The sequence below is a fragment of the Euphorbia lathyris genome, chromosome 7 (assembly GCF_963576675.1).
Source record: "Euphorbia lathyris chromosome 7, ddEupLath1.1, whole genome shotgun sequence".
Classification (NCBI taxonomy): domain Eukaryota; kingdom Viridiplantae; phylum Streptophyta; class Magnoliopsida; order Malpighiales; family Euphorbiaceae; genus Euphorbia; species Euphorbia lathyris.
Window position 1 is genome coordinate 47,232,868 of NC_088916.1, and position 13,120 is coordinate 47,245,987.

Consider the following 13,120-nt stretch of genomic DNA (forward strand, 5'->3'; position numbering starts at 1 on the left):
CACATTAAAGATGTGATTGATTACATGAATCTACCTAATAAATGAGACTAGCTTGTTGAGAAAACTCAAGGTGAAATCTCAGGAGTTAGGATCCTAGCTCACTAAAGGATTTGTGAAATTCTTCGAATTAATATGGAGGGCTATTAATTTGGCAAAATAGTGGGAGCAATTTAAAATGAACTAAAAGACCTATAATTTAAATTGATGTACTTTAAAGCAAATGAATAACATACGTTTACTCTTTCTCACTCTCAGGTTAAATTAAAACACTCTTAAAATCATGACTAAAACCAATCTGCAAAATATACTTATCGATAACAAGTTAAACGGTTCAAACTTCACCGACTGGTTTCGTAACCTCAAAATCGTTTTGAAGTTCGATAAGATAGGGTATGTACTTGATGTTGGTCCCTTATAACGTGACAAGTTAGTTCCAAGGGGGGGGGATAGGAACTATTTAAAAAATTTGTCCGTTAAGGCTGACTTCTTTTCTTATGAAAAGTATTACATAGCGTCACTAAGTGGATTCAAGACACAAGCTTAGTCAACTTGTGACTAAGTCTGCTTCTTTACTTGAGTCAGGAGATAGCATTTAGAGTCTATTCCTGAACTCAGTTTCTTAGTAAACTTAACTCAGCGTGAGCTCGTCACATAGTCAGTTTTCACAGCAAGCAATATATATTAAAGGAGTTTAAGGGTTGGAAAGATATTACTCAGCAGACTTATCCTGGTTCGGCCTCTCCACCTACGTCTAGTCCCCGGAACCCGTTCCGAGCTTTTTGAATTCTCTACTGAGCTCTTTAAAGGTAGAGCATGAAAACTTTTACAAATAGAAGCTGAGTATAACAAGAGTACCTTCCTCTATACCTCTACTCACTCCTATATCTACGCTGAGTACTATAACCGAGTACTTAGCCTCTCCTTTCTATTCTTCTAGAAATGATAAAGTGTTTGTCCTAAACAACGATTGCTAAGACACTTTAGATGATTGGAAATCACTCTAGACTTTTACACAATAATATGGAAATTGGTGTAAGGTAATTGCTTTGCTTTTCTCACATAATCTTCGAGTATGGATTTGGTCAGCATTTCGACTACTTGAAGTTCTGCGTCGATTGAAGCAAATGGATGGCCTTTATATAGTGACACTTGAGGCACCTGGTCATTTCGAATTTTGAAATAACCGTTGGAGGGAAATGGCTTCCTGTCGTTGTCACTCTGGGCGTGCTCATCGTCGTTGGCCAATAGGATTCTTGCATCTTCTATCTTCGTCAGTCTTCGGCAGAATGTTTTGCCATTTAAGGAAAAGTCCACGAGACAGCTTTCTGCGCCTTCTAAACTTTTCCCAAAGTAGAAATACTTTGTCTAGAAGTTGAACATTGCCTGCTGCTGTCCAGACTGCTTTGTCGTCCAACTCAGCAGCTTCTTCTTGAAGCTTTTGCCACGAAGGCTTCTCAATCCTTCTCTTGCTGAGTCGTCGTTTTAGTTGATACGGCTTCGTTTTGAACTCTTAAGCCGAATGGTGTTGATTGTGTTGCCTTGGGCTTGACTTCCACTTTATGGGCCTTTGGGCTTCTTAATCTCAATGTTCTTATACACAATTAAACTCAACATTGAACAAACACATTAGTGTAATAAATCAAAGCATATTAAATTTAATGTGTTAGAATATTTTTAGCATTACTTAAATAATTTTGTCAAATCAAAATCATGTGGAAAGGTGTTTCAACAAACTCCCCCATTTTGATGTTGGCAAAAATATTCAGTCGAAGAACTCAGTGTTGAGCTCCCCCATGATAGTTGACCTTATTTTATCAAATAACTCCCCCGTAAGGGTTGAGCTACTGACTTAGTTTCACTCTAAACATTTTAAGGTTTAATTGAGTAAGTCTAAGGTCAGTTTTCAGAGATAGGTCAGCTTATGGAACATATCCTATTTAGCTCAGTTTTACGTGGAAGGTTTAAATATCAGAGAGCGCTGAGTATGCTTTGTTCAATGAGTTTTAGTTAAGCGGACATATAAGAAGTGGTCAACATGCATGATCAACACAACAGACATATCATTAATTAATATAGACAGTGTAGCACAGTTGATTTAATGAAGATGCGTTTTAACAAATTATATCAATCACTTAAGTAAGCATCGCACAAGAGTAGTCAGTATGAAAGATATAGAGATGCATATAATTTGTTTCGAGTTTAAAGTCAGCACAACAGAGTTCACAAAAAAAAGATCACAGATATAAAAGTTCAAAAAAAAACACAGAAATAGTTGTCCTAGACAATACAAGTTAAGCTACTTTTGTTTTCCCTTTCCCTTGTGTTGCTGACTAACTGAAGCTTGCTGAGTTCTTGGGGCTTGTTCTTTCTCCCCCGTTTTGCCATCATCAGGTTTGGGAATGAAGGTGGCTTAAATTGCAGCTTGGGTGAGGCGCTGAGAAAATGCCTTGAGCTTTCTCGTGCTTTCATTCATTCCGTCGAAAATTGGAACACCATCATCCACAATGGATCGAGGAATTCCGATGGATGCAGCACTCAGCATACTTAAGACAGCGGCTTGAGACTTACCAATCTAGTGCATAGTTTCAGTGAGCATGGCAAAGGCTTGATGAAACATCTTTAGCAAAGAGGAATCATAATACTCACACTGTTCGTTTATTTGGCGCACATTGCTGTAAGTTGCTTGAGAATACTTCAGAATCTCGTTGGTCTTAAGCTCGTCAGTGGCCATTTCTTATCTGTTCAAGTTCAACAGACGCACAGCTTTGCTGATTTGCTCAATGGAGCATTGAGAGGAGGTGGAAAGCTGGTGATTGGTTTTCTCTTGCTCGGTGTGAAGCTGGCTGAAGAGATTATGTACTTCGGCAGAAGTGGCATATGCTGAGTTCGCAACTGACAGTTGATGAAACTCCCTTTGCAGTGAGTTTATATGGTTGACCATGGTCAGTTGGAGTTCGGCCAGCTTCAATATAGAGTCCTGCCTGGGCTGTTGAGATTGTAGTGTAGTCATGACACTCAGAAGATCCTTCATACCTTTGATCTCCATAAGAAGCTGAGTGACAAACGAAAATGGAGTTGTCTTAACAGTGGTAGATTCAGCGGCATTGGCACTTTGTTGATGGAGGTCCTGGATAAGAGCATGAGCTGAGTCAACAATTCTTCGACCAGACTCAGAGGCAATGAGATAGCTAAAGGATCCATCTTGTGTTGGCCCAGATGCCGGAGGTGGAGTAGAACCGGATAAGGGCAGTGTTTGGTTCTGCTCGTTATTGGAAGGCCCAGCATTGTCAGCGGCTGGCCTGGTATTAGTATTATCAGTGGAAACTGACTGAATTTGAGTCTGCTCATTTAGTTGGGGAAGTGAAGGATCGGCAGAAAGAGTTGCTTGCTCAGTGTCAGGCTGAAGCTGACTAGGTGATTGAATGTTAGGAAGTTCAGTGTCCACCTGAGCAGGAAATTCCTTATCTTTCTCAACAGTTTGTGGAGCGGAATCTTCGAGCACTTGCTCGACATTGCTTTGGTCGGCAGAAGCATTTAAGTCGGCATGTTCCTTTCGAGAAACAGAGGCTTGATTTTCTTGAGACTCTGGTTGAGACACAGGTGTGTTGGAGAAGTATTTAAGTTGGACATCTGTAAGATCGGGAATCTCATCCCTCAGCGGTGAGTCACTCATGATGTCAATGACGGGTGGTTTGAAGCCTTGCTTCTTTCTCAATCTCCTAAGCTTTGGAGGAGTAGGGTCACATGGAATAGACTTAATGGAGTCAGTGGGTGAGGCATCCTTTTGAATAGCAGGAGCATTTTCTTGGTGCTCAGTTTCGTCTTCATCAACCAACTCAGTGTTGATTGGTTCAAGATGTTCATCATCTGCAGGTTCCTCAGTGTCATCCTGACCACTTTCTTCTTCTTCTTCAGACTCATCATCATCCAGTTCTTCTTCTTCTAACTGGCCATCCAACACTTCCTCATCAAACTGACCACCCAATTGGTCTTGGTCGTGTTCTTCCTCAGCCTGTTGCTCAGCGTCAATCCCTTGACTCTGTGCATAGTGTGAGTTAGGAGGAATGACGATATCTGTTGGTATGGCCTCAATAGGTCTTAACTCAAACCTAAGCTGTTTCTTCCTCTTCCTTAATGGTTGGTCATCAACCTCTCTTTCTTCTGTTTCAGGCTCAGCTTGCCTAGGTCTTTTCGAAGCTGACCTAGATCCACCCGGACTTTGCTGAGTTTGCTTTGTTCCTTTACATACAACTTTGATCCTCTTTGGGGTAGAGGTAGCTCCTTTAGACGTGCTTTGCACAGCTTTCCTCTTCCTTTGTGTTCTACCCTTTCTAGTCACGACCCCCTCAGCGTTTTCCCCCTCAGCGTTCTGGACAGCTTCTCCTTTTCCGTCCTTCACCACAATTGGTAGGTCATGTGCCAAACCAAATAGGGCAGCAGCTGTAATGTCTGATGCTGACATGCTTCATTCTGCTGTGTTGAATTGGGTTCTTTGAAAGATCAATTGCACTTTTGTTGTCACATTTGACTTCAATTGTCTTCGTTTGAACACCATAGTCTTCAAGTTGTTGCTTAATCCATAGGACTTGAGCAACACAATGACCAGCAGCAATGTACTCAGCTTCAGTGGTAGACAAGGCTACTGATGCCTGCTTTTTGCTGAACCAGGATACCAGACAGCTTCCTAAGAAGTGACATCCTCCAGAGGTGCTTTTACGTTCCAGCTTATCCCGTCCATAGTCAGCGTCAGTGTATCCAATAAGTGTGAAATCGTGAGTATTGGGATACCATAAACCCGCGTTCACTGAGCTTTGCAAATATCTAAGGATTCTTTTTACAGCAATGTAATGAGATTCCTTAGGGTTAGATTGATATCTAGCACAATAACATACTGAAAACTGAATGTCCGGTCTACTGGCTGTTAAGTAAAGTAGAGAGCCTATCATACCTCGATGTCATATTTCTTTAATATCTCCTTGGCATATTTGGCTTGACTGATGAAGATGCCATTCTTTCCTTGTTTAATTTGAAGACCCAGGAAGAAGTTGAGTTCTCCCATCATGGACATTTCAAACTCAGTCTGCATTTGTTTGCTAAACTCCTTTCACATTAATTCGTTAGTTGCACCAAATATTATATCATCAACATAAATTTGGGCCAGCAGGGTATCTTTACCCTTTCTCTTAATGAATAAGGTTGTATCAGCTTTGCCCCTGACGTAATTTCTAGTCAGCAGGAAACTGGTCAGCCTCTCATACCAAGCACGTGGTGCTTGCTTGAGGCCGTACAGAGCCTTTTTGAGTTTATAAACGTGGTTAGGGAATTTATGGTCCTCAAAACCTGGAGGTTGATTAACATAAACCTCCTCGTTTATAACTCCATTAAGAAATGCACTTTTGACATCCATTTGGAATAATTTAAAGTTCATGTAAGATGCATATGCACATAGAATTCTAATTGCCTCTAGCCTTGCCACTAGGGCAAAGGTCTCACCGTAGTCAATACCTTCTTGCTGACTGTAGCCCTGAGCTACAAGCCTTGCTTTGTTCCTGACTACATTTACTTGTTCATCCATCTTGTTCCTGAAGACCCATCTTGTTCCAATGGTCTTTTGACTCTTTGGATGAGGCACTAGCTCCCATACATCGTTTCTTCTGAATTGATCGAGCTCCTCTTGCATTGCATTCATCCAGAATTCATCGTACTCAGCTTCAGCGAAATTCTTCGGTTCTTGAACTGAGACGAAAGCAACATTGCTGAGGTACTTCCTGAGTTGATTCCTCGTCATCAGGGTATTCCCAGCAGAATCAAGGATCACACTCTCTGAGTGCCCTCTTGGGATCCTTATCTCTTTAAGTAGATTCATGTCTTGTGCTGTCTGTGTTTCAACAATCTCTGCAGAAGTAGATGGGTCAGTAAAAGTAATCTTAGGTTCACTCTTACTCTTGGTCAGCCTTTTCGTGAATGACTCAGTAGCTGGTTCTTGGTCAGCGGTGGTTACTGAGTGTGGATCATCTTCGGCCAGCGGCTGGTATCTACCTGCAGGGTTAGTTTCGTCGAACTCTACATGTACTGACTCTTCTAAAACTTGAGTTCGCTTATTAAAAACTCTGTATGCTTTGCTGTTTGTTGAGTAGCCCAAAAAGATAGCCTCATCAGCTTTTGAATCAAACTTTGCTAAGCTATCTTTAGTATTTAAGATAAAACATCTACAGCCAAAGGCACGAAAGTATCCAATATTGGGCTTTCGTCCTTTCCAAATTTCATAGGGGGTTTTCTTTAATATAGGTCTAACTAGAGCCCTATTAAGAATATAGCATGTTGTGTTAACAGCCTCTCCCCAAAAATACTTTGGAAGCCTATGCTCATCCAACATTGTCCTGGCAATTTCAACCAGAGTTCTGTTCTTCCTTTCTACAACCCCATTTTGCTGAGGTGTTCTAGGAGCAGAAAAATTGTGGTCAATACCGCTGGCTTCACAGAATTCAACAAACTTTTGGTTTTTGAATTCTCCACCATTATCACTACGGATGTGAGCTAATTTTAGGTCTTTTTCATTTTTAATTTTTCTAACCAAATTTGAAAATGTCTCAAAGGTTTCATCCTTGCTGGTCAGCAAGATGACCCACGTATACCGAGAGAAGTCATCTACAATGACCAAGGAAAATCTTCTTCCACCCAGACTCAGCGGCTGGACTGGACCGAAGAGATCCAAGTATAGTAACTCTAACGGACGCTTAGTTTAGACAATATTTTTGCTATGAAAAGATTGTTTGGTTTGTTTTCCAGCTTGGCAAGCGTGGCATAATTGATCTTTTTCAAATTTAAGTTCAGGCAATCCCTCAACCAATTGCTTTCTTGCTAGTTTGGCCAGGAGGTCCATGCTTACATGACCAAGTCTCATGTGCCATAGCCAGGAATTCTCTTCCTTTGATACTAAGCACACAGTTTTTGAAAACTTTTTCTCTAAGTCTAGCATAAAGACATTATCTATGCGAGGGGCAGTTAAGATTAACTCGTTTGTTTTACCCTCGTATATTTTATATCCAGTAGCATCAAATATAACTTTTCTTCCATTGTCACATAGCTGAGCTACGCTGAGTAAGTTATATTTGAGTCCGCTGACTAGGGAGACATATTCAATAGTAGGATTACCTCCGATGGTTCCTGACCCTACTATCTTACCCGTCTTGTTGTCTCCAAAACTTACGCTCCCTCCTCGTTTACGCTCAAACGTGATGAACTGAGTTTCATCACCCGTCATATGCCTTGAGCATGCGCTGTCAATATACCACATCTTTGACTTCTCGGCACATCTCAGGCTTACCTGCATTGTAACTAGTTACTTTTAGGTACCCAATTCTTTTTGGGTCCTTGCTTGTTAGGTGCAACAGGTAAAGCATCATATTTCATTTTATGACGACATACATGAACAGTATGGCCATTCTTTCCACAGAAGTCACAGCTGACCTTCTGTTTAGGATGTTTCACTGACTTGTCAGCACCCCGGTGCTGAGCGTGCCAGCACACCTTAGTGGTGTGTCCTAACTTCCCACAAAAGTCACACTGGACTTTTCGCTGGGGATTCCATCTCTGCTGAGTACCTTGGTACTGAGTTCTCAGAGGACTGTTTCTTTTATTTGGAACCTTTAGTTGGTTCTGGATAGTTGTGACGTCCTTTCTCAGTTTCTTTGAAACTGACTGGACTTCAGAGACAGACTCATGTATGATCTTCATGTTATCATGCAGAGTTGTATTGTCCTGAAGAAGGAATCTGAGGTCACTCAGTTTGACCTCTTCCACTTCGCCACAGCGCCTGCTGAGTGCTCTAACTTTCTTATTACACTTCTTGACAAGTGTGTAGAGATCACTCAGGGCATTAACCATATCGTTTCTGAGCTGGGGAAGAGAAATTACCTCATTTGATTGCTCCTCGTCATCTGATGCGACGGATAGGTCAGCATGCTCAAAGACGTATGGCTCAGCAAGTTCGTCAGCCATGAAGCATATCTTCGCTGACTCGGTGGCCTCAGTTTCCGTGGATGAAGACTCATCACTGTCACTCCATGTAGCCACCATTGCCTTTTTGCCAGTCTTCTTATCTTTCCTCAGTGTGGGGCAGCTTGACTTAATATGGCCGGTTTGATGGCACTCAAAGCATGTAATGGGCTTTGAGCTGTCCTTTTTGTATTTGTTGTCACTTGAGTCAGCTTTATACTTATCAAACTTTCTGTAAGGCTTCTTAGAGTATTTGTCATTTTTCCTGAATAGCCTTTTCATCTTCCTTGTGAACATAGCCATCTCCTCATCATCAGTTGAGCTCCCGTCAGTGGAGTCAGCTTTCATGACAAGGGATTTCTGCTTCTTGTCTTCAGATTTTTCCTTCACCTCGAAGTTCTTCATAGATATCTCATGGGTCAGCAATGAACCGATGAGTTCGTCATATTTGTAGGTGGTTAAATCCTGAGCTTCCTCAACTGCTGTCTTCTTTGCTTGCCAATCTTTAGGAAGACTACTGAGTATCTTTTTGACTTGTTCTTCCTCAGTGAAGATTTTTCCAAGTCTTTTGAGCTCATTAATGATGTTGGTGAACCTTGCATTCATGTCTGAAATGCCCTCATCATTGTTCATCTCGAACAGCTCGTACAGTCTCATCTGCTGATTCACCTTGGACTCCTTTACTTTATTTGTTCCCTCGTAGGTGACTTCCAGCTTTTTCCAGATCTCTTGTGCCGACTCACAACCTGAGATTTTATTATATTCTGCAGCATCGAGCGCACAGTGAAGCATATTGATAGCTGAAGCATGGTTTTGGAGCTTCTTAAGATCATCCTCTGTCCATTCGGCCTCAGCTTTTACAACTGTTTGGCCAGCCACAACTTCGACAGGTACAAATGGGCCTTGGATTATAGATAGCCAGGCACTCATGTTTGTAGCCTGAATGAAATTTTTCATCCTATTCTTCTAGAAGGTATAGTTTGACCCGAAGAATAGGGGAGGCCTAGTAATGGACAGCCCCTCAGGCAATATCTGAGTTGTTTGGTTTCCAGGGAGAAACCGAGTGCTGTTTTTGCCCATGGTAGGGATCAGCTCAAGGTTGTTAGACCTTTTACAGTGAGCTTTTAAGCTCTGATACCACTTGTTGGTCCCTTATAAGGTTGCAAGTATAGTTCCAAAGGAGGGTTAGGAACTATTTAAACTTTTTCGCAATTAGGGCAGACTTCTTTTTCTAAGGAAAAAGGTTTTAACAGCGGCGCTGAGTAAACAGCAAGATACCGGCTTAGTCAACTGGTGACTAGGTCAGTTTCTTAGCTTGAGTCAGGAGATAGCACTTAGAGTCTATTCCTGAGCTCAGACGTTTAACGCGCACAACTCAACTTGACCTCTTTACTTGGTCAGTTTTTGGTTATTTTAAGCAAGCAATATAAATAAGGAGTTAAAGGTAAGAAATACTTTACTCAGCAGATTTATCCAGGTTCGGCTTCTTCTAAGCCTACGTCCTGTCCCCGGAACACGTTCCGAGATTTCGAATCCTCTACTGAGCTATTTAAAGGTAGAGCCTCAAACCTTTTACAATCTTAGCAACTGAGTATAACAAGAGTACCTTCCTCTATACCTCTACTCAATCCTAATCTCTCGCTGAGTACTATAACTGAGTACTCAGCCTCTCCTTTCTATCTTCTAGAAATGATAAGTATTTGTCCTATACAAAGATTTGCTAAGACACTTTAGACGATTGAAATAATCACTCTAGACTTTTACACAGATATAAGAATTGTAGTGTAAGATTTGCTTTGCTTCTTTGCTTGCAGAACTTGTGTAGAAATTTGGTCAGCGTAATGGCTTGATCAAGTTCTGTGTGGAATGAAGCTTCTGATGGCACTATTTATAGAGACGTATGGGCATCGGTCATTTCGAATTTCGAAATAACCGTTGGAGGGAAACGGCTACCTGTCGTTGTCATCCTGACTTGCTCAGAGCTCTCGGCCAATCAGAATTGTGTATCTTCTGTCCTCGGTCAGCTCAGCAGACTGTCTCTCCTTTTATGGTAAAGTCAACTGGACAGCATACTGTGTCGTCTGAACTTTACCCAAAGTAGAAATACTTTGTCTGGAAGTTTTCATTTGCCAGCTGCTGTCTTGTACGCTTTGTCGAGACTACTCAGCAGCTTCATCTTGAAGTTGTTCCTGAAGGTCTTCTAGATCCTTCTCTTGCTGAGTTGCGTTTTGTCCAAAACGGCAACGTTTTGACAAACGCAGGCCGAGTTGTACTGAGTTGTTTGACTTGGGCTTTAACACTTGTATTGGGCTTGGGCCTTTTAATTCTTGTGTCTTATAAACAATTTAACTGAACATTGAACAAACACATTAGTAGAATAAATCAAAGCATTTAAACTTAGTGTGTTTAGAATATGTATTTCAATTATACTTAAACAATTTTGTCAAATCAAAATTATGTGGAAAGGTGTTTCAACAAACTCCCCCATTTTGATGTTGGCAAAACTATTCAGCGAAGAACTCAGTATTGAGCTCCCCCATGATAGTTGACCTATTTCAACTTAGCAAACTCCCCCGTAAGGGTTGAGCTACTGACTTAGTTTTACTCTAAACATTTAAAGGTTTAATTCGAGTAAGTCTAAGGTCAGTTTTTCAGATATAGGTCAGCTTATTAAACATATTCTATTTACTCAGTATTAAGCGGAAGGTATAATCATATAGAGTGCGCTGAGTAATTTGTTGTTCAATGAGTTCTTAACAGACAATGTTTTATAAGCACATAAGTCAATGTCAAACATGTTATCAGCATTTGATTCAGTCAATAAGATTTATAAGTATAAAACATAGCTGATTTAATTGAAGATACGTAATGACTCAGTACACAGTAACATATATTAACATATATCATAACTCAGGAATAGGAATAAAAGATGCAGATATGATATATTGATAGTAGTCAGTGGTTACACAACAAAACTTATAGATAAGGCATATAGATTACATCTGACTTAGTCTATACTGAGCTAGCCTATCTATTTCTTTTTCTTGTGTTGAGACTGACTTCACTCATGCTGAGCTCTAGCTGCTTGTTCTTTCTCCCCCGTTTTGTCAGCATCAGGAGGAGGAAGTCTGAAAGCATCAGTTAAGACAGCTGGAGTCAGTTCTTTAGATAGGTCCTTAAGTTTCTCAGCGCTTTCGTTGACGCCGTCAAAAATTGCAACTCCATCAGCTGATACTTCTTCGGGTACTTTGAGTTCAGCAGCACTGAGCATATTGACACTAAACGCTTGAGCTTTGCCTTGCCAGATGAGAGCTTCAGTAAGACCAGCAAAGATTTGGTGAAAGGTCTTTAAAAGGGCTGTGTCGTAATACTGACGTTGAATATTGTTATGACGAATGTGGTTGAAGGTTTGTTGCATGATAGACTGCATCTCATTCTATTTCATTGCGTCAGTATCCATCTCTTGCTTATTTAGATTAAGCAAGCGAATAGCCTCACCAATTTGCTCTACTGAGCACTGATTGTAAGAAACCATTTGCTCGTTTGTCTTGAGTTGCTCAGTGTGAAGCTGAACAAAGAGCATCTTGACTTCATATGAAGTGGCATGGTCGGGGTTCACAGCTGACAAGTTCTGGATCTGTTGTTGTAAGGAGGTCAAGTACTGCACGATTGTCAGCTGGATCTCAGCCAGTTTGGCGATTGAATCCTGCTTAGCTTGCTATGCTTGGAAGGTAATGATTACATTCAGCAAGTCCTTGAGTCCCTTAACCTCGTTGAGAAGTTGAGTGACCTGGGAAAGCTGAGTATTCTCAAAAGTTGAAGACCCAGCCGCAGGAGGAGTGGACTGTTGAAGGTCTCTGATCAATGCTTGCACTAAGTCAATGATCTTTTTACCGGACTCAGTGGCATTCAAATAGCTTTGAGAGCCTTTAGGGACATCAGTGTGACCGGAAGGAAGAGGAGTGAAAGGAGTGACCTGGTCAGTGACTGGAATAGCATTTTCAATCTGCACTTGAGTTTTAGGTAGAGTTGAGTGATCGGCAGAGAGTTGAGTTGGAGAAGTGGTAATCCGAATACTGTGTGTGCTGACGGCAGAAGTGTGTGTAGTCAGCACCATGCTTGAAGAAATAACATTCACAGTAATCGGCTCAACCTGACTGGTTGAGGTGGCGGAAGCATTTTTTTCGGCATGTTCCTGTTGAGAAGAAACAGCGGCTTGCTTTTCTAAGGACGCTGAAGCAGTAGAGGGTTGTTGGCGTTTGAAAAATGTCAGCTTGACTGTAGAGGGGTCCTTAGTTGTCTTTGAGATGACAAAGTCAGGAAGAGTTGGTGGTGGCACAAAATCTTCACTGACAGGCTTCTCACTTGCCTTAACCAACTTTCTTCTTCTACGAGGTGGAGTGACAGTTTGACTAGGATCTCCTGAGTGAGAAGGAGAAGATTCGTGTTGCTCATCTCCAGCAGCAAACCCAGCATTGGCCTGCTCAGTCTCATGTTCACTGGCTGTCTCTTTAGAGTCCTCAGCGTCATCCTGATCGCTGGCCTCTTCTTCTTCTTCTTCTTCGGTACTATCACCATCAAGTTCTTCCTCAACCTGGGAGATGAAATGATCATCCAGTTATACCTCATGTTCTTCGGACTCAGCTATTGTACCTTGACACTGGGTGAAGTGAGAGTCACCCGGTACTACAAAGTCTGTAGGTATGGCATTGAGGGGAGTCAGTGTAGAAGGCTTCTGCTTTTTCTGAGGTTGCTCAGCAGTTTCCTCAGTTCCAGGCTCACCTTGCCTGCTTCGTTTCTCAGCTGACTTACCAGCTGACTTCTGTCTTTTTGCTGGAGACTCAACATTTTTGGAAGGAGTCTCAGCAGTTTTTCTTTTGCGGGAAGCTGGGGCCTTAGTCCTTCGTCCTTTTTTTGGCTCAGCAGTTCCCTTAGCTTGTCCAGCAGCAGCAGCAACAGCAGCTTTACCTTTCTTCAAGGGCTGTCCAAATTTTAGTGCTCTCAGCGAGGCCGCTGTGATCTCAGATCCTCGAGTCTTGTCCTCACCTTCGAGATCAACTTTATGGTCGATGAGGATTCTTGTAATGATTGATCCTAGCCTCAGCGTACCAGTGCTGCGTAG